Below are 23933 nucleotides of genomic sequence, written 5' to 3'. Positions count from 1 at the left end.
TTCCATTCCGGAATAAACAACAGTTGCATGACTCCATACGACTTTTGATGTTTAATCTTCGACTTCTGGCTAGTCAAACAAGAATAAACAAACTCAGCAATTTCCTTCTACATTCCAGGCCACCAAAATAGCTTTTTCAAGTCATGATACATCTTGGTAGAACCAGGATGAATACTCAATCCACTACGGTGTCCTTCTTCAAGAATACTCTTCTTAAGCTCAGCAATATGAGGAATAAAAACCCGATCACCAAACTGAAGGATAGAAAAACACTTAGAAAGGGGGGGTTTGAATAAGTGTAGCTTTAAAACTTGTAAGATAAAAACAATTTGCACAATGATTTTTATCCTGGTTCGTTGTTAACTAAACTACTCCAGTCCACCCCCTTGGAGTGATTTACCTCACCTGAGGATTTAATCCACTAATCACACAAGATTACAATGGTTTTCCACTTAGACAACTTCTAATTCTTCTAGAGTATACTGATCACAACCTGATCACTCTAGGAACAAACTGCTTAGATACCCTCTAAGACTTTCTAGAGTATACTGATCAACAACCTGATCACTCTAGTTCTTACAACTTAATGTAAACAAATTCTTTTAAGAGTTACAATGCTTCTAAGAAAGCTATTATCACAACTGTGATTTTCTCTTAAGTTTAAGCTTAATCTCACTAAGATATTACAACAGCAATGTAGTGAGTTTGATGATGAAGTTTGAGAGCTTTTGATTTGAACAGCGTTTGTGCAAGTTGGTTTAGAGTTCGTAATTCGTGTCGTAACCTTGCTTCTCATCAGAACTTCATATTTATAGGCGTTTGAGAAGATGACCGTTGGGAGCATTTAATGCTTTGCGTAATCCGTACAGCATTGCATTTAATGTTTCACTCTTTTGTCAACTACCTCGAGCCTTGCTTTTGATGTGTCTACTGACGTTGCCTTTAATAGCTTCTAACGTTTCTTTTGTCAATCAGCGTAGCCTGCCATCTTGTACTTGCTTCTGATCTGATGTTTGTGTAAACAACGTTTGAATATCATCAGAGTCAAACAGCTTGGTGCAGAGCATCTTCTTATCTTCTGACCTTGAAGTGCTTCTTAGCGTGATACCATGAGAACTTCAGTGCTTCTGCTTCTGATCTCAAGTTCTTCTGATGCTTCCATAGACCCATGTTCTGATTCTGCATTGACCATCTTCTGATGTCTTGCCAAACCATGTTCTGATGTTGCATGCTGAACCTTCTGAGTCAGTGCTTCTTGCGCTGATTTTGTGCATACTCTTTATATAATTCCTGAAATGGAAATTGCATAGTATTAGAGTACCACATTATCTCATACAATATTCATATACATTGTTATCATCAAAACTAAGAAGATTGATCAGAACAAATCTTGTTCTAATAATCTCCCCCTTTTTGATGATGACAAAAACATACATAAATGATATGAATTTGCAATCAGAATATCAGACGGCTAAAGACAATTACACAGCTATAGCATAAGATATAGACATAGTGTGTGAATATGTCTCCCCCTGAGATTAACAATCTCCCCCTGAGATAAATAATCTCCCCCTGAAATAAATACTGGAAGAAATTTATAAATAAAGGACTTCCCTGAGTATTTTCCATTTCTGTTGGGACGATCACATATGCTTAGATCTTTCAAAACATTCATAGCTTCTGATTCTTGCTTCCATAGGACAGCTTCAGAGCTTGAATTTCTTCTTGAATCATTGCATGCTAGATTGTATCAGAACATTGTTGAATGTACCAGAGCATCATCAGAGCATCTCTACATCCTGAAATGTTACAGAACAAACTAAACGACAACAGTCAGAGCATGAATGAATCAGAACATAATATATGTATCAGAACATATAATATGTATCAGAACATATAATATGTATCAGAGCAAAAACAATAATGTTTCAGAGCATATTTAGAACTAAAACATGCATCAGAACATATAACTAATAAGAATGAGTTAGAGCATATTCTATCATCAGAATATGAGAACATTCTTCCTTCTTGCTTCTGATCTCGAAGCTTTACAGCACTCAGCTTGCTTCAATTTTCATGAGCTTGAATCCATACAAAATTGCTTTTCCTCATGTCTTTGCTTCTCATGTTGAGCTTTTAAGAATATCTTCAATTCTTGCAAAAACACTCAAAGACATAGAACTTGCAAGTTCTGTTAGAAATGTGGAGACTTTCTCCCAGCAACTGATAAAATAAATCAGATCATTTATCACATTTTCTCCCCCTTTTGATCATAACATCAAAAAACATAAAAGATTCAGATGAAAAACAAACAATATGAGAGAAGGAAGGATAATTTTCATTGATTAGCAAAGGAGAATCATCAGAAAATACAAAAGAGAATGCAGAGAAGACAGATGCAAGAAACAAAAAAACACAACTAAGACACAAAGACTAAGACGACCCTAGCTTAGACATAATCTTGGCCAGCATGTCATGAATCCCAGCATTGCTCTCAGTTTGCCTCTCCATGAAAGTGCGAAACTCAGCATTGATTGTATCTTGATTGTCCATACGAGAAGCTAGCTCAGCCTGATTCTTCTGAATAACCTCTAGAGTCTTCACCAGAAGAGAGGGTTCGCCATAAGAAGCTTCACAACTTCTGTCCAGAGGGACAACATTCACAACCGCAACTTCCATTGTGAGATCATCACCTTGATTTTCCTCAAAAGGAATAGTCCCAGCAGGATGATCTTCAGCATCAGCTTCTTCTATAGAAGCGTCTCCATCATATTCTGCAGCAGGAAGATCAGAATCTCCATTCTCAAGAGCTTGAAGAATGGCAGCAAGATTCCTTGGTGCAGAAGGACCTTCAACTTCTGGAGATTCAGCAACTTCTGGGATGACTATATTGGGGTCTTCCTCAGAAGGATTCTCCCTCAGAAAGTCAGAACTGGATACATAGGTCTCCAGAACACAATATCCCTGCAAGGGTTGGCTTCCATTTCCGCAGCAATTCTTTCCTCTACAAGTTCATCAATGAATTCCTTCTCTTCAAAACAGTATCTCCCTCCAAGACGACTAAACCAGAAGTCTTCATAGTTTCTCAGAACTCCACAAGGTCGAGCAAGTTCTACACAAATTTCCTGAAGTTCTTTAAAATAAGCATCTTTTTTTCTTCGGAAGATTCTCCAAAATTTTCGCATAGCAACATCATTTAAGCCAGCATGTTCAACTATTCTGAGAGTGTCAAAGACTCTTCTGAGATTCCTCTTTACCATTTCATAAATTACACCAATAGGGTATGCTCGGCGGGATTTGATTTTGGTTATTGGAGAATCTGGTTTTTGGACAGAATAGGGTTAAGGCTCTCTATCCAACCGAAAAGATGATTCTGCTTCATTCTCAGAGTCTAACACTACCATTTCAGCTTCAGGACGAGGCTTGGGAGTGTAGTTGCAGTCTCAGAGCAATTGCTCATGTGATGCAGAATCTGGAAAATCAGATACAGAGGGATTGTTTTGAGAGGTGGAAGGAATGGGTTCATAGTGTGCATGATGTGGTGGTTGAGAAGTGGATATATTCGTGTGAGGTGGAAAGAGAGTTTGAAGGGGTTGGATATCAAGAGCAGGAGTTTCAAGGGCCTGGTCAGAAGCAAGGTTGGTTGTGGGTGGAGATGAAGGAATGGGAACATTTGTGATGGGTGAGTGAGGAGGAGTAAGAGTTTTGGTTACCAGAGAAGAAGGAGGTGTGAGAACATGGATGTTTATGGGTGATTTTGATGGGGCATTTTCTGGTTGATTTACTGGTTCAGGGGTTTGAGCAACAGTTATTGGTGCAACTTCTGAATGTAAAGCAGGAACAGAATCAGGTTCAGAGAGATGAATACCTTTGGATACCTTCTGAACTGCTTCAAACACAGCCTCAAGCTTCCTCTGCTTCTTACTCTTCTGCTCTTCCACAACCTTTGCCTTCCCAAGAGAAATTTCTCTTCTTCTGGCAGATTCCAGTGTCTCCTTCTCACTATCAACAGCCTTCTGACCTTCAACTTCTCGAGTTGTTGGTCCTTTAATGATTTCTTCTTGCTGATTCACAGCTTCTGCTTGCTGATTCACAGCTTCTTGAACTTCCTCATCTTCATCTGAGGAATTAATGATCAATTTTCTTTTTCTTGTCTTCTTCTCAATAGCTTTTTCAGTTTCCACATTTTTGTTAGAAGACTTTCTCTTCTTCTTCTTCTTCTGCTTCTCAGCAGACTCCTTTTCACTCTTCTTATTTGCAACTGAACCAACCTGAACTCCTTCAGCAACAACTTCTTCTTGAGCGGCTTTCTCAACAATAGTAGCAGCAGCTACACTCTGGACTACCTTCTCCTGGTTATCAGAAGGATGATCAAATTTTCTCTTTGTCCTTCATTCCTTCTTCACAACAGCTTCAGGAGCAACTTCTGAAACATCTTCCGAAGGAGCAGGCCTGGAAGTAGAAGCTTTCTTGCGACCTCCTTTAGCAGGAGCACCTTTACTTTTTCTTTTTCTTCTTTTTCTTCCTTGAGTGAGTTCAGATATCTAGTTCTGACTCCTGACAGCTCACATCTGAAGAAGGATTCAAAGTCAGCAAGGATAGGATCTCTTCTGCTTTTTGCTCCAAGAAGAGGTTGAGGGGTTCGTCTGATAGCTTTAATAACACTCATCTTTCTCAAGGTGTGAGCATCCAAGCAGCTTCCAGAATCAACAACCAGATCTTTGATGATCCCTTGAGCTTCCAAGTCCTCAACAATCTTGGAATGAACCAGAAGGTTCGTAATGATCCTTCCAAAAGGAATAATAGTACACTTCTTTGTTCTGAAGGCATTTCTAGAATCCCTCACAGCATTCCACATGTTATTGAAGATTATGTAGATAACATCAACCTTCTTCTGAGTGGCAATGCAATACAGAATGTATTTCTGCTCATTATTGGCAAAATCTGCAGAATGGGTTGCTTTCCTGTGATAGAAACACCTCAGAAGAATCTTGGTCCAGATTTTGTAAAGGTCCCTCATGTCCTTGACACGACTTGTCTCCTTTACGTCTGTATAAAGAGTAGTCAAAACCTCTTCCCAATCAGCCCTTTGATCAATTTCATAAGCACCCTCGGGGTTTCTTAGATCAAACATCATTCTCAGGATGTTTTCAGTAACAACCACAAACTTCCCATGAACAAAGGACATAATAGATTTAGGAGCAACAAAAGCATGCACCCAAAATTCCTTTACAAGTTCTGGGTAAACCGGTCCACAGAACTCAGCAAATAAAGAGGTCCATCCTTGAAAGAAGATATCTTCTTTAAGGCGAAATTCATGTTCTTCGAGACTATCAAAGTCTACCATGAGTTCACAGATAACTTCCAACTCCTTTTTGGGAATAGAGCAGGAGATAACCGGAACAATTTGCTGATATTCTTCTTGAAGATGGAGAGGAACAGATGAGCCAGCATTGACAGACGATGAAGCAGCCATTGAAATAGTACTGAGATTGCAAGAACAATTTCTGGGTTTGCGCTTAGGGTTTGAGAAAATACCAATAAGGTTGCAAAAATTCATGCAAGAAGAAAGAGAGAATGGGAGCGAAAAAGATAAACGTTATGATTTGAAATGTATTTATAGAGACGGATTTGAAAAAGAATGCAATAAAATTATGAGAATGAACAGTTACAGAATCAAATGAAATCAATAGCATTAAATGATGAGTGACGTTAGGTCAGAGATTGTGGTAAATGAAATGATTTAACACAGTTACCTAGGGCGGCGTCCCATCAGATTCACTCACGCTTTTATTAACCGTACAAACACGTGTTCACCATCAGAATACACTTGATGATAGTTGTGTTGTACTGACTAGAACTTTTCATCTTCTGATTCTGATCACTTCTTCTGATTATTATTCTTTAGAAATGATCTAGTTCTGATAGGATTATCTTTCTTTCCAAGGTTCACATCTACTGAGTGAGCTGAGGTGAGTCTAGAAGATCTTCTGACTGTTGGCTCTTCAGAAGTTCTGAGATTTTCTAAAGATGCAGCAACTTGATCTTCTGATCCTTTGCGTCTGAGACTTTCAGCTTCTGAAACTTTGCTTCTTGGTTCTTAAGCTTCTGATATATCAATATCTATATCTCCAAAATTCTCAAACTGCTTTGGCTTTTCAAGACCAAGCTTATCATCAAATCTGATATTGATTGATTCTTCTACAACCAATGTTTCAGTATTGTATACTTTGTAGCCTTTAGAGCGTTCAGAATATCCAAGAAGAAAACATTTTTGTGCCTTAGAATCAAACTTACCAAGATGATCTTTAGTATTCAGAATAAAACACACACATCCAAAAGGATGAAAATATGAAATGTTGGGCTTTCTGTTCTTCCACAATTCATAAGGAGTCTTATTTAGAATAGGTCTTATAGAGATTCTATTCTGAATATAACATGCAGTGTTTATTTCTTCTGCCCAGAAGTGCTTAGCCATATTGGTCTCATTGATCATGGTTCTAGCCATTTCTTGCAGAGTCCTATTCTTTCTCTCTACAACTCCATTTTGCTGTGGAGTTCTAGGGCTAGAGAAATCATGGGCAATACCATTTTCTTTGAAGAACTCCTCAAAGAATCTGTTCTCAAATTCACCACCATGATCACTTCTGACCTTTATGATTTTGCACTCCTTCTCAGATTGGATCTGAGTGCAGAATTCAAAGAACACTGAATGAGACTCATCCTTGTGTTTTAAGAACTTTACCCATGTCCAGCGGCTATAATCATCTACGATGACTAATCCATATTTCTTCCCTCGGACAGATGCTGTTTTGACTAGTCCAAACAGATCAATGTGCAGAAGTTCTAACGGACTCGAGGAAGAGACAACATTCTTAGATTTGAATGCAGGTTTGGAGAACTTGCCCTTCTGACATGCTTCACAAAGAGTATCTGATTTGTATTTCAGAATTGGGAGTCCTCTGACCAGATTTAGTTTGTTAATCTGAGAAATCTTTCTCAAACTAGCATGTCCTAATCTTCTGTGCCAGACCCATTGCTCTTCAGAAACAAACATAAGGCAAGTCACCTTCTGCTTCTCAAGATCAGAAAGATCAATCTTATAAATTTTGTTCTTTCTCTTGCCTGTAAATAGGATTGAGCCATCCTTCTGACTTACAGCCTTGCAAGACTTTTGATTGAAGATTATCTCATAACCATTGACACTTAATTGACTTATGGACAATAAGTTATGCGTTATGGAAGGAGAGTTACCAATACTTATGGTTCCAGAGCCAATAATCTTGCCCTTCTGATCTCCTCCAAAATTGACTTCTCCACCAGATTTAAGCACCAGGTCTTGGAACATAGACCTTCTTCCCGTCATATGTCGCGAGCAACCAGAGTCCAGGTACCATGACATTTTGTGCTTTGTCTTCTTTGCTGCCAAGGATATCTGCAACAGAAATTATCTTCTCCTTAGGTACCCACAATTTCTTGGGTCCTTTCTTGTTAGTTTTCCTCAAGTTCTGATTGAACTTGGGTTTAGCATAATAATTAACAGGAGGGACAGCATGATATTCTTTAGGTTTGGCGGCATGATATCTTTTAGGGTGTGTCACATGCTTCTTGGTGTGTGTAGCATGAAAGCTTTGTGCATGTGAAGTGAGCCTGATATCATGTGAGTGGCCATATTTGAACTGATCATACAATGGCTCGTATGTGATTTTTAAATCATCCACAGGTTCAAATTTACGTGGGATATCACCCTCATAGCCAACGCCAATCCTTTTGTTTCCATAAACTCCATATATCATAGAAGCAAGGTGTCTTCTGCTAATAATTCTAGATAGAAACTTTCTGAAGCTGGAGTCATATTCTTTCAGAATATGATTGAGGCTAGGAGTGGATTTTTCTGATTCAGAAGGAGATCCAATGTCTTTGGATAATTTTAAAACTTTTTCCTTCAGTTCAGAATTTTCTACTTCCAGCTTCTTAGTTTCAGATTCAAATAGCTTTTTCAGCTTTTTGTATTTGATACTAAGATGAGCCTTGAGTTCCATAAGTTCAGTTAAACTGGAAACTAAATCTTCTCTAGATAGTTCAGAAAATACCTCTTCAGAATCTGACTCTGATGTAGATTCTGATCCATCATCCACTGTGGCCATTAGTGCAAAGTTTGCTTGCTCGCCTTCAGAGTCTGATTCTGATTCTGATTCAGAATCATCCCATGTTGCCATAAGACCCTTCTTCTTATGAAACTTCTTCTTGGGATTCTCCTTCTGAAGTTTTGGACATTCATTCTTCTTGTCAGATCTTCTGCCACCAGAAGATTCTCCTCTTTCAAGCTTCTTTGAACTTCTGAAGTTCTTGAACTTACTTTGCTTGCTCTTCCATGGTTGGTTAACCCTTCTGGAGATCTGTCATACCCTAATTTTTGACCCCCCCTTAGATGACATATCTTCAGGATTTTCATCAGGTCAAAGCAAGTACCCAGAGTAGTCACTTCTTCATCTGGCATTTAATGGAGGATGTTCAAAGACAATAAAACTCAAGCAAAGGATCAATCAGTAGAAGGATTAGTCTCTAACATGATCATAGGACTCAAGAGCTTAATTTTCTCACCTATGATTGATTAGACACCCACTCCTCTGAATACAGATTTACTCAGGTCACCAGACTAGGGTTTTGGAGCCAATCAAGGACTAAAATCAGGGATCACCTTTGGGATACCCTAAAAAGCCCTAGGGGATCATTTAATGACATCAATCATCTTCAAATAGCTCATATGACAAGATCCACTGGACATCACACCTCAATTCAAAGTCTACAGTCATTATTTTCATATGGTCGACAATTAGGGTTTTTGACCTAATTCACCAGGATAGTTGACTTTTGATCAGAGGCATGGATCCAAAACTAAAGACATGATTCAAGAATCTCTACTACCTCAATATAACCCATTTACATCACTCATTTGAGGAGAAGATCTTAATTCCACACAAAAGTCCAAAATCTCACTTTATTTGGAAAAAGTCAAATGTATGGGATCACCTTTGACTTTTAAGATTTTTGGTCAAACCATGACTTTCAAAGATCAAAATCATCAATATATGGATATTAAAGTCATTTGACCTAATAAATTCAAAGAGATTCACCAAGGAGCAAAAAGTCGGGAATTAGGGTTTTTGAGGGCATTGTGGGAACTCAAAATTTCAACTACACAACTCAAAAAACTTCCAACATGAAAGTTGTAGATCTTGCAAAATAAAACAACATCTTACATAGGAACTTTTTTCTAAAGATCAACCATTTAAGAGTTTTGGAATTTTGAAGCTTTAGGTTATAAAAACTTAGAAATTTTTCTAAGTGTTTTTAACCTAGTTTTCATCCAACTTTGGGCTCATTTTTCACAAATTTCCCTAATGATTCTGAAGGAACCATAAACTAATGATTTTAAGTACATGTTTAGGGCTTTCCAAATTGTGTTCAACCATCTCCAAATTCATTTTGAGCTAAGAGTTATGCTTGTTCAAAGTTGGCCTCATGAAGTGAAATTATAGGTCATGCCTCATTTTTGAACTTTGAAATTTTGTGCACATGACCTCATTTATGGATGCTACACGACCCATACCACATCTGAAAACATGCCATGCATTCATTTTCACCATAGCATAAGAATTGAGGAAGATTCCCAAAACAAGAACATGTGATTGTGTAATGATTACATTTGGGAATTTATGGCAAATTGATGAATCACCCAAGGAATCTTCTCACCAACCAATTAGAGCTCATTTCTGTCTCAGAATTGTCCCCTAAGATCAAGCAAAATCGAGGGCTAGGGGATTGATCAAATGGAATCAAAATTCTCATCATTGCATAAGAGATATTTGCAAACTTCCTTCATGGCCAAGAAAACCAAATCAACCTCACTAAGCAAGCTCACTCCTCTGCAACTATACTGTACCATTTGCCTATAAATAGGAGAGCATACCTCAGTAGAAAAACACACCAAAGCAACAGAATTCTTGCTTTCTCTTTTCTTTCTTCATACTTAGTTTTTTCAAAGGTCCTTTGGCAAGAAGACTCGGATTCTTCAAACCAAAGCTCTCTCTTTGAAAATAAGTATTCAAACACATTGAGGGAGGCATTTAGAGGTGATCCAAACCTCTGGAACACTTCTGGGAGTGGAGAATCATCATCTTCACCTCTCATTTGGAGCACTTGCATTTGGAGGACCACAGAACAATTCAGGAGGTTCCAAGCAAGGTTAGGCATCCAGGCACGTTCCTCAGATCATAGTGAAGCTGTTCAGATGGCTGCAGCTCATCTGTAACTCCAGATTCATCATCCTCCATGTTCACTTGAAGCTCAAATCGAAGGAGTCGAGTAGAGCAATTCAGAAGGTTTGAGGACACAACAAGCATCCAGTTAGCATCAGAGTCCCAAGGAAGCTTTTGGGATCATTCATACAATCCCAGGTGCTCTCTATCATCCTCACGACCTCCATTTTCAGAGGTAAGTTTCTGAATTCCATCTCTTTAATTTAAGCACTCTTTGTGATAAAGCTCGATTCTATCTTGTTCAGCATCATCAGAGGATTGAAAACCCTCTATCATCATTTATCTTTCAGTATAGTCATTTAATTTGATTTTCAAATTTTAGGGTTCTTCATGTTTTATAGTAAATTAGTTAGATGTAGTTAATATAAATTTGTGTTAGTTACATATTTAGAATCGTGAGTGAGTTTAGAACAAGTTTCATGTTTACACCTGGGCCATTGGTTGAGATTTGAGAGAATCAGAATTTCAAAAATGTTGGAGCTTGAGGTTGAAGACGAAGATGGAGGGTGGCGCCATTTTTCAAATCTCTGAACAGAGTTTATTTTATATTTAATGATATGTGTTTCATAAACGAATGAATAACTTGCCCCAGTGGTCACACATGCGCTCTTAGTCTCCTCATGCCCAAGGTCTGGGGTTCGAATCCCCCTCGCCTCAGACCTTTTGATTTTATTTTCTTTTTTTGCTTCTATACACTTGAACACTATATGAATTGCATTGAAACCAGCTTACTATCACCACACGCGCGTTGGCTCAGTGGTGTTTGTTTTGAGTGTGTGACCTAGAGGGCGTGGGTTCAAATCCTCCAAGGGCCAAACTATTTTTTTAACACCCATTTTCTTTCATTTTTCTCACAAACTTCACACAATTAATTCACCTATCAAATTAAGTAATTTTCACTTCATTTTTCACACACTTATTATTTAATATATCTATTTTGTGAATAATCAAAAAATCATAACAAATATTATTTATTTCATGTATTTTTATTAGGTTTAAAATAGTATGTTTTTAAGTGTATCCTTAAATACATTAGATATATATACTCATTTTGTTTTAACCTAATTATTTTGTGGATAATTTTATGATAAAACCCTAATTGTTTAGGCCTTAATTAGGTAAAGAACTTTATCTTTACCTTAATTAAGTTGACTTTTGTCAATTTTAAAAATTGTTTTCGATCTCCGATTAAACAAGATGATTAAGGTTTTCAAACAACAAAAACTTACATCATTCCAATCTTCACTTTTCACTGCTTCACAAACAGTAAATAATCTCTGGGCCTCTATTAGAGTGTAAGACCCAACACCTTCTTTCTTTTCATAGTTTGTTTTACAAAACTGTATTTTCAAAATCTTCTTTCTGTTTTCAAAACATTCTTCTGGTATTTGAAGGGCATTATTCCCGGTGAAACTCTTCAGATACCTATGTGACCTATGTCCATCTTCACTTCTTCTGTTTTCAAAAACCATTAACCGTTTATCATATATATATTCAACTGTTATCCATCAATTGCTGGTAAGGCTTTGTACATACTTCTTCAAAGGCCTCCACTCCATCCAGGTTAGGCTTTACAAGCTTTCAATTTACAGTCTTTATTTAAATTACTGTCAAATATAGAACTGTGCATATATATATTAGTTTAGAACTACGTGTGAGTGTAAACCCTAGGACAGTTAAACTATATATATATTATAGGAATATGACCTAGGATTGAGAATGTCTTCCCGGTGAAGGCTCTTTCCTAATTAGAGATCTGTAGTTCAAACCCCCAAGATGAATTATTCCCGGTGAAACATCTTGGTAAAAACCTTAGAATCCAAAAATAGGACACATCCACCCAAAGAGGAATTATTCCCGGTGAAACCTCTTACCCATTTGCTTAGAGCCAAAATAAGTTCAAAACTACATAGCTTTCTCTTGTGCTATAACAAGGACCCTCGATGACCCTCGATTAGCCTCCTCTTGGGCTTTGTACAAGGACCCACAGGCTTCTTAAAAGCATTTCCAGCTTCCTCTTGAGCTTGTATACAAGGACCCATCAGGTTTCTTATAAACATAGGAACAGGTCTTTAGTCACCTTTTAACATACCCTGGTGAGTTTCTTCCAATTAAAACCAGACTTTAAACAAGCTCAGTTTGTCTCAATTTCACATTGAGTACACCTTTTGGAATGAGAGACATGGACAGTCTCTGTCACCCTTATCTTCATCAATCTTCCTTAGCAGAGTCTAGGATCCATGTTTGATTATCCTCAGCAAGAGTCAGCCTTCATCTTGGGCTTTAAACAAGAAGTCTCCATTAGATAATCTTTCTGCCATCATTTTAATAAAAACCCCTGGAAAGGGTTAGCCTCCAATTCATTCATTCATTTTAACAAAACCCCTGGAAAGGGTCAGCCTCCAATTCATTCTTTCATTTTAACAAAAACCCCTGGAAAGGGTTAGCCTCCAAAATCACTTCTTCAAAAACCAAAGATTCATTTCTCTTAGGAGATAATTTCCCCAAAAGAGTCAAAACCCCTGGAAAGGGTCAGCCTCCAAAAACATGACAAAAATCAGTCTTTTAACAGACAATTTCACCAGCTGAGTCAAAATTCCTGTAAAGGGTTAGCTTCCAAGAAATCAGTCTTTTAATAAATAAATCTTTCAATAGAGTCAAAATCCAACAAAAACAGTTAGCCTCAACCTTGGGCTTCATACAAGGCACCAAAACAATAAAACTCCCCTATTAATAGTCAGCCTCAACCTTGGGCATTGTGCAAGGCAGATAATAGAGTCTCCCTAGTGAGTCCTTCATTGTTCAGTAGCCACAACCTTAGGATCTTTTCCCATAGAGTCATCCATACTCAGTTTATTTAAGAGTCCGCCACAACCTTGGGCTTCATACAAGGCAGAAAATAATATTTCCCCTAGTTAGAGTCAGCCTCAATTCTGGGCTTCGTACAGAACACCAAATAAAACCCATCAAAATAGATTTTCCTAAGTAGAGTCAGCCTCAATTCTGGGCTTTGTACAGAACAAAAAAATCCCTTGTAAATTAATCCCCAGTGGAGTTTTCTCCCAGAGTCATAATAATAATCAATCAATCAAAAAGCCTCAAGCTTGGGCCTCTTTCAAGCCAGCTAAAAAGTCAAATCTTTCATACAATAGATAGACATAGCTTATCTCTATAGAGAGATCTTTCTTCTATCTCACCACAATCAAACAAACAAACATTACATCATTTCATCATTTTAATCAAGTCTCCCATTTAGGATTTTGAAAGGCATGAGCTGGCAGTAAAACCCAGACATGTGGTAACTTTCCCTAATTTGGATGAGCATCTTTCTTTCATTTAAGAGGCATTTGACTGGTATACTTGCACATACACAAGTAAGGTCCCCCTCTTGAATGAAATGAATTCAGTTATTCTGTCACTCTTTTAATGTTTGTGGTGGAATAGTAGAAATACCTCTCTGTAAAGATGATTTCATGCCTCTTTACTGTAAACAAAATACCAAAAATAGTCAGTTAGTCTGTCTGTCTTTCTTTTATTCAATTCAATTCCTTCTCCTAATACAAAGGAGAAACTTTCCCAATAATCATTAGCAGCACAAACACATTTAGACACAGAGAAGGTTCCTGTAGAGTACTACAAATATGTAGGGTGCTTAAACTCTTCCCTATGTATAACCGACCCCCCGGACTCCAGAATTTCTAGTCTAGGTGAAATCCCCACACTTAGCAAACTCCTAGGGTTTAGTTGAGATATTTTTTTCCCTTTCCTACTCGTAGGACAAATAAGAAAGTTCGTGTGATATCGTAGGAAGAACTGAAACAAAATTCATCCCACCACGGGCGCATTCTCCTTCCAAATTTCGCGTGAAGGGTCTAGCGCGCCGTCCTCCCAAGTGAAACAAGGAGGTAAAAAAAAACGACAACCACAGAAAAATGGCGACTCTGCTGGGGATATAAGTGTTAAAAACCTTGGTTTTTCATCCAAACCAATGGTTGACCTGTTGCTGGTCCAGCCCCAATGAGGAATTAGGGATGCCAAATTCCCCCTCAAACAAGAGAGGTCCTGCCTAACCTCTGTGTCATTTCATGTGTTTGCTGCATTTATATTTGTTTATTTTGTTTATTTTGTATCGGGAAAGGGCTTGATTCCCCCTTGTGGTGAGAAATCCTATACCCGGATTTGAGTGCAACATAAGATAGGATGGAGGATGTCTTCCCGGTGAAGACCATCTAATCTTGGTTCACAATTCTACTCTTGGGATTCGCCTGGCTGGTTGTGATTAACTGCGCCACTGCATTCCGAGACTGATTTGTACCAGGAGGACCTAGAAACACATTAACCCCACTTAAAGCCTTTTTAGGACGTAGAGCGGTGATTACGGAAGTAATTGTCACGCAGATACTACACTCAGAGAAAACTCTCTTATAGATACCAATCAACGTATCTTTAAGGTTGAGCAAAAACTCTGAGACCCCTAGAACCCGTTCTACAGGTACAAAAATCCTTATCCTTAGTTTACCATTGGGGCGAGGTTTGCGTTTTGACTTCATGACCACTATACCCTTCAATGCCATGTTTGTTTAAAACTCTTGTGTGTGCATTCATGCATTCATGCATCATTCCTTACTAACAACTAAAAACAAAAAGAGTCTTTTTCGAGTCGTTTTTCAAGGAAACTAAATAACGAACGTTTTAAACTTCAGAGAAAGAGAGAAACGGAGAAAGGACTTAAGGATCTATACCATGGATTATGGGTGAAAGAGAACTAGGAAATACACCTTCAAGATTCCCCAGGTCGAGGAACTGAGAAAGCTCGAAAAACTGGTGGTCAACCCCCAGGCTTTCAAGGAGAAGTATGGAAAACTTCTGTCTTTGCTCAATACCAACATTATGGATGGGATTCTTCCCACCTTGGTACAGTTTTACGATCCAATGTATCACTGCTTCACCTTTCCAGATTATCAGCTCATGCCTACGTTGGAGGAGTACTCTCGTCTAATTGGAATACCCGTGTACGCGCAAGATCCGTACTCCGGTTTGGAAAAGAATCCTGACGACATTATCATTGCTGCAACTACTCCTTTGAACGTAGTCGACATCAGAACTCATATGGTGAGTAGAGGAGGAATTCAAGGATTGCCTTCCAAATTCCGGTTTGATCAAGCTCGATACTTCGTCAGCATCCAAGATATGAATGCTTTTGAGGAAATCTTGGCTTTGCTTATCTACGGATTGTTTTTGTTCCCTAACATTAACGATTTCGTCGACATCAACGCAATTAAGATCTTCTTAATTGGAAATCCAGTTCCAACCTTGCTTGCGGATGCTTATCACTCTATGCATTCAAGAAACCTGCAGCGAGGAGGATTAATCACATGCTGCGTACCGTTGTTATACGAATGGTTCGTTTCGCACCTACCAAAGTCTAGCACTTTCTGGAATATGAGGGATGGCCTTTACTGGTCACAGAAAATCATGTCCCTCACTCATACGGACATTGAGTGGTGTAGTTCTGACAACGACGAAACCAAGATCATCTTCAGTTGCGGAAGTTTTCCCAACACACCCCTTATTGGAACTAAGGGAGGAATCAGTTACAATCCAGCTTTAGCCCGTCGTCAATACGGCTATCCTATGAAAAATATTCCAAGTAACATCCAATTGGAGGGTCTGTTCTTCAAGAACATCGACGATCATGGCAACATGCTGAAGAAGGAAATTGTCCAAGCCTGGCGTCTTGTTCACAGCAAAGGGAGAAGATTGTTAGGAAAATATCTTTGCATCTCCCTAGATCCTTACCTTCAATGGGTACGTGTCAGAGCATTCAAGCTCAGGATGCCATATCAACATCAAGAACCCATTCCCCTAAAGGAACCAATTTACCTTTTCTCCACCGATGTTGAAAAACTACAAGCGGCATTAAACAAGGTATGCCAAGAAAGGAATGCTTTGAGGAACAAGTATCGAATCGTCAACACGGAAAATGTTGAGATTCAAAACATCCTAAGAAGGAAGGATGAGTTACTTGAAGTGCTCGATCGACAAGTGTCACAAACGTCACTTTCTCATCATATCCCTCCTGCTTCCTGGATCATCGATCAGCTCACGTCAGAGAACGCTCAGCTCAAGAAACAGAAGAAGATGTTAGAACGTGAAGTCGGCTCTTCGTCAAAGTTTTAGAGTCCTTTCTCTCTGTTTCTCTGTATTTCTTTTTCAAAGTGTGTAAAAAACGGCGTTTTCGCTTAATTAATAAAAGTTTGATGTTTCATAACGTAATTATGGTGTTTCCTTGAAAAATATTAACTTAATTGCACATCATACATCGCTTTAGTCGTACGCACTGACACGAGAATTGTCGCGGATCTAATAGTCACATTCCTTTCTCCAGAAAGAGAGGAGGAGAAGGAGGTGAACCAAGACTTTCAAGCTGTCTCATCCATACAACACTCGTTCAAGTCGCAAGAAAAGAATGGATGACTTTGAGCAAGAGAATGGAGAACTCAGAGAAGAGATTACTACTCTCAAAGGTGCTATTGAAAGGCTCAATAGTATGGTAGAAGCCCTGGTAGTTGCACAGAATCGACCAACGCCAGAAGAACCGCAAAGGACTGTGGTTTCCGAGATTGCTTCTACTCCTATTCCTCAGTATACCATGCCACCCAACCGACCTTGGGGCATGCCGTATAACTTTATTCCAGAAGGGTACATACCCCCAGTTTCTGAAGTTCCAAGAGCTACAATGGAGATGCAACCACCGGAGGGTTACAAACCTCTGGAAATTGAAGTTCCAAGAGCAACGGCAATGGGTTTCGCACAACAGAATGCTGAGATTCCAAGATCTGCTGTCATGGCTTCTCCACAGCCTATTATGCATACTTTTCCTCCACAGGACGGACAAGTATATCATCACGCTCCCAGTGAGGACGCTGGCGTGTATGAAAGATTGGACGAGTTCCAGGAACAGTTTCTGCAAATGCAGAAGGAACTCAAGACTCTTCGAGGACAAGATCTATTTGAGAAGAATGCTACAGACCTCTGTCTGGTTCCAAATGTTAAGATTCCTCACAAATTCAAAGTACCAGAGTTCGAGAAGTACAAAGGGAATTCATGCCCACAAAGTCACCTCGTAATGTACGCTCGAAGAATGTCAACTCAGACTGATAATCAACAATTACTCATTCATTATTTTCAAGACAGCCTGACTGGTGCTGCACTCAAATGGTACATGAACTTGGACAGTTCAGAGATTCGTACTTTTCGAGACCTCGGAGAGGCCTTCGTCAAACAGTATAAGTACAATCTGGATATGGCTCCCGACAGAGATCAACTCCGGGCCATGACTCAAAAGGATAGAGAAAGCTTCAAGGAATACGCTCAGAGATGGCGTGAAGTTGCTGCTCAAATTTGTCCACCACTTGAAGAGAAAGAAATGACAAAAATCTATCTCAAAACTTTGAGTCCATTTTACTACGGACGAATGGTTGCAAGTGCACCAAGTGACTTTACCGAGATGGTAAACATGGGTGTACGTTTAGAAGAAGCAGTTCGGGAAGGACGCTTGAACAAAGAACCAGAATCTTCTATTGGTCCAAGGAAGTATGGAAGTTCTTTCCAGAAGAAAAAGGATCAAGATGTCAGCAATGTCTTGCACAAAATCAAGAAGAAATTTCAACCTCAAGTTGCAGCAATAACTCCGGTTGTTAACTCAGCGCTAGCTTATCAACCTCAGGTCTCGCAACAACAAATTCAACAAAGGTCGCAGCAACCTCAGCAGCAGGTTCGACCTCCAAATTTCAACAACAATCGGGCTCCAAGGTATCCTGCCTTTGACCCATTACCAATGCCGTATGCGGAATTATTTCCAACATTACTGGCAAAAGGACTCATTCAGACAAGAAGTCCTCCAAATCCTACAAACAGTTCCTCACCATGGTATAAGGCTGACCAATCCTGTCCCTATCATCAGGGGGCACCAGGTCACAATATTGAGAACTGTTTCCCTTTCAAGATTGACGTCCAACGATTAGTGAAGAGCGGAATGCTATCCTTCAAAGATACTAGTCCAAACGTCCAAGCAAATCCTTTGCCGCAGCATAAAGAAGCTTCAGTAAATCTGATAGATCAACACCCTAACGTCATTCAAATCTACGACATTCGTCAGATAGGGGAAAATCTTGTCAAGATGCACGCTAAACAAGCTGGGTACGGCCATGTACCACCTCACAACTACTTCACATGCGATATTTGTCCAAAGAATAATCAAGGATGTGCCGTAGTTCAAGCTGCATTACAAGAACAAATGGACTTAGGATGGATTCAACATATCTGAGCCAGGACTGAACATGACATCAACATGGTTCAAGGATGTCTAGGAGAATACAAAGTCTACAAAGTTGAAGATCTTGAAGGATCGGTAGTCAGGTTCCATAAAACTTTAAATGGACTTGCCTACTTTGGAACAGATTTCCACGCTTACAGTAGATGCAGAATTTGTCGAAGAAATTCACAAGGATGTTTGCGTGTTCGCAACGACATTCAAAAGCTGATGGATGACAATACCATTACTGTTCTTGCCAACAGAGAAGATGATGAAGTCTTTACGGTATCTCCTCAAATTAATCAAGTTGAACCAATGCAAGTTAAGTACGATAGCAGGAAGACAGCAGTTGCTCCGCTAGTCATCTTCTTACCAGGTCCTGTACCGTATGAGTCCAGCAAGGCTATACCATACAAGTACAATGCTACATTCATTGAAAATGATAAGGAAATACCATTACCGTCTGTTGTCAACATTGCTGATGTTAGTCGAGTCACCAGAAGTGGACGAGTTTTCAACAGAACAACAGAAAATATGGAGAAACCTTCGGAGGAAGTACCATATAGGCAAGACAATCATCCGACCAATGCTGTTCAAGCAAAAGAAAATGATGAGATCTTGAAGTTAATCCAAAGGAGTGAATACAACATTGTAGATCAATTACTACATACTCCGTCTAGGATATCTGTTCTCTCCCTGCTATTGAATTCTGAAGCTCATAGGGAAGCTCTATAGAAAATTTTGGAACAAGCTTTTGTAGAACCTGGCGTCACAATAAGCCAATTCAACAACATCGTTGCCAACATCTCCGTGGGAACTATGTAACACCCTTCTAAACCCCACGGAAATTAATAAAATAATTTTCAGAGTAAAACATGAAAACAAGGGTGTCACAATTAATTTAAAACAAATTATCACAAATTCATTGTCATGCTTTCACTAAGGAACAATCTGTCATAATACACAAACATCTCATGTTTACACAGCGGAGAATTCATCATACGGATAAGCATAACATCATCTATGCAATATCCCACATAATCTAATACAACAACATGATAGAGTATCATCATAAAACTCTAATCTAACGTTCCCCCAGTGTTACAATATCAGAGCATGACACCGACGCTATACTAAACAAACTGACTCATGAGCTAATCCTCACCGAGCCAAAAGCCGCTACTCGCCAATCTGAAATCATCAAAGTAAGGGTGAGTCTCATCACAGTTAACAAATATTATTGCATCTTAAATAACAACACATCATAGTTATATTATTCACCCAATTCATCATATTCAGATTATCAGGAACATCTATCATTTACACAACATCAACAGAACACATCTTTCAAGCAGACAATCATACTCAACATTAATCCAACAAAACACACAAACAACACATCATCAATATTTATAACACTGGAATACATCCAATCATGTTATAAAAGTATGCATATGTATGAACTGACACTATGCATGTGGTACCAACCTCGTCAAATGGGAATAACCCATGACCGATCCAACATCATCCAGATACGGCCCTGCCAGCACAGATTCCTCACAATGGGAATCATGCCCTTCACTGATCCAACACACCCTTATGGATACAGTATCATCAATGCACATGAATGAATGCAACATATACAACATACTTATACCATCGTCAAGTCTAATGAGTAACATCATCAAATACTCATTTCATCATCATCATTAACATCATCATCATCAAAGTATGTTTATATACATTAGCATCATTCAATACAATCAATCATCATCATCATCATCATCATTAAAGAACATACATGTGTCCACATCAATCATCATCATCAATAAGAAGAACACACATGTACCCACATCATTCCAATACAATCAATCAACATCATACAATTCTCTACAAATCATCACATCATAATGTTTTCAAAATAACAACTCATATTGTCACATGTCATCATATATGTCAACAATATATCATCCAATTAAACAAATCATCACATGACTAATATTTCTACATAGCATGTATTTTAACATATCTCATCACATATATGTACAATACATCAATCACCAAGAAATAAAATCATACTTAAAAATAATTGGATCCACACCTCATTTTATCATTTAAACACGTAGGTTATCTCATAAGATTCATCGTGCTCGAAACGACACTAAAAACGGACCTACGGTTCGAAAGTTACACATCATTTAACTTTCCCAAGAAAACAACTAACGCTACAGTACGCGGCGCGACCAAGACTACGCGGCGCGACCTGAAGCCATACCAACACGTTCGCGGCGCCAACTCATGGACGCGGCGCGATGCGAGGAAAAGTACGCCTTCGCGGCGCCAACACTAGGACGCGGCGCGAACTGGCGATTTCACATATTTTCGGGTCTGCGTCAGACCTGCGATTTGACTCAATCTGAGTCCAAAACTGACTCTAAACATCATATACAGGCAGCTAATCATCAATTGCATCATTATTCATCATCACACATCAAAACAACACATAATCAACCAATAATCCATCGCAATTTTCATCAATTCATAACCTCCCTAAACCTAACATATGACCCAATTGACTCAACAACATCCCTAATCAATATTATTATCTAAGAACACGATAATAGATGATAACCAGAGATTCCCCCCTTACCTTAGCCAAGAGTTCTTGATCTTTGGTCCTCTCCTCTTTGTTTCCTCTTTACGTTCCTCAGCTCTTCTCTTCCACTTCTCATCTTTCACGTTCTGACTCCTTTTTCCCCATTTTCCAATTTTCCTTATTATTTTATAAAATAAGCCTTAATTGGAACAAGACCTTTACTAACATAGCACCCCCCCTCTTTACTAACACCACACTTGGCCCAATAGCCTATCTCATATTTCTTTCCAAATAATTCTACAAAATACTGAATAATTCCAAATAATAATTTAATTTCCAATTAAATTAAATTTAGAAAATATGGGGTGTTACAACTCTCCCCCACTAAAAGAGTTTTCGTCCTCGAAAACATACCTCAAGTAACCAGCTCGTATAAGGGTCCTTCACCTGACTCTCCAGCTCCCAATTAACAGTACCATCAGTCAATCCCAATTAACATAACCAACAGGAAACATGTTTCGTACATTCAAATCCCAGTTCTTACGTCGCATTTGACCATCAAAAGTCGTACCACTCATTATATCTCTAAAAGGTTAACTACAATAGAACATTGAGACATAACCTATACAATACACTCAACAACTGAGTAATACAATTACACAATCCATAGTATGATCACACTGATCAACACTGCAGTAATGCATTCCATCTACCAAACATACCAACCTTAGACACACTTTTCCATCTAAGTGATAATGTAACACTTACCTTTTTCATCAACCACTTCCTTCAAGAAACTCAATACTCGTATTCTTATACCATTGAATTCCAATTATCTGACTCCTCTTAAGTCACACCAGTAATTATCCAACACGTTACATCCGCTTTTTCCGCACTACTCTGACTACTCATCACAATCACCTATACCAAATAGATTTCTGAGTTTTACCCGATTCCGACTCCCTTTACTCATTCGTTCCAAGGATCATTCTTTACCATCCATGGTACTAGTCCACCACTCATCAATACTTACTCGCACTCAAAACCAAATTCCTGATTTACTTCATCTATTAAACATTCCAACCATCGGAATGAGTGCACACACAAGTAATTATAATCACGCTCGTCATCCTCAATACACCATTTCTTACAAAATAACTCAAACTGAATCTCACTCTCTTTTAAGAATTAAATCAGCTTCGTCCTTCATAGAGTATAATTCCTTATTATATCTGGAATCCACAATATCACTGTAACAACGAAACAAAATTATTATAATATCATATAGTATCAACTCGTCATCTTAACTTCGCCGAATACATACTCGTTAATTACGCACAACCATAATAACATATTCATCATCTCGGCAATTATTCAAAGGAGTTATAATCCTCCGACACGACATCCTTACATCCACTGAATTCTAAATCCAACATATAGATCAATACATATTCTCTATGTAGGCTTCCGACATATTAATTCCTTACTTCCCGCGAGTAGTACTCATAACACTTCTCCTCATCACACTTTCGCTGCGCGACTCTGATTACCCATCTTAAGTCATCATCCACCATGTCGCACTCTTTCATATTCACCTCTTCATAAGTTCACACAACATAGTGAGTGATTATCCTCACGGCTTAATATCCATCACAACTTATACCATTAAGGTAACAAAACAAGTTCATCCCATCTATATGATTTCTGTCTACTACCAACAAGAGATTTAGGGTGATCAAGTCCTAAATTTGTCAATATTAGTTGAAAATCATATTTAAGCATAAACCGTCGTTACTACATAATAGTGTCCATTTCCGAGTTTGCACCCAAACTCATTAACATCGTCGTAGTTCAATAATCCACTACGATGCCCTTCTAGAATATCCTTCTGAAGCTCAAAACATCAGGAACACAAATCCAATCACTCAACCTCATTACATCGTTTTCGTCGATTCTGAATTCACCGCCTTTACTTTGGTAATTCAAAGTCAACCTATCGATCAACTCAACATCATCTTTCTGACCTTCTCTAATCTCGTCAAGAATACCACTAGTCATCTTCTAGCATACTCAATCTAACACTATTAGGATCACCTTCACATACCAACTCAAGTCTCTAAATTGTCCAATTAAATCCAACTCATTCATCCTTAGCACCGACATATTTAAAGACTTCTTACGCAACACAATAGCACAACATTTATAACTCGTGGTTTTAATCCAAATTCTATTACATCCCTCACGTCCAATTATCATCCCACTCGGAATCTCAACAAAGTCTCCCTCACGTCAACAATGTTAGAAATTCTCTACAATCCTTCTTTTGTACTTATCGTTACCTTGCCATCACAAATACGATTCCAATAGTTCTAAAGTTTATTCCATCCTTACTATTAATTCACTTCTCCCTAAAATCCATCGGCCCTCAAACCATCTTTATTACCGAACAGCTCATCAACTTATTCATCAACATCACGTTCCACTCAATTTTTGTTTCAAACAATCACGGTAGTAGGCATTCCTATCCAACCAGTTTCACGCTTCCATAACCGACTTCAGAACCTCTCCTCATAGGGTCACTCTACCGTATTTATAACTCTTCCATAAATTAGAACACAATCCCTCCTCCTCGTAGGTTCAAACGACACGTCAAACTGACACTCAGAACCCAAGATATGAATTTTCCAATCATTGCCCA

The 23933-nt window shown here is 38.6% G+C and overlaps 1 protein-coding gene across 1 annotated transcript in view; it reads right to left on the bottom strand.

The window, feature by feature from the left end:
• Positions 1 to 23933, bottom strand: part of LOC131658951 (probable protein phosphatase 2C 46) — a 47301-nt gene that overhangs the window by 995 nt on the left and 22373 nt on the right. The window lies entirely within an intron of this gene.

Source organism: Vicia villosa, linkage group LG3 (assembly GCF_029867415.1).
Source record: "Vicia villosa cultivar HV-30 ecotype Madison, WI linkage group LG3, Vvil1.0, whole genome shotgun sequence".
Taxonomy (NCBI): domain Eukaryota; kingdom Viridiplantae; phylum Streptophyta; class Magnoliopsida; order Fabales; family Fabaceae; genus Vicia; species Vicia villosa.
The sequence above is the reverse complement of the archived record's forward strand: the minus strand, read 5'-3'. Positions and strand labels throughout refer to the sequence as shown.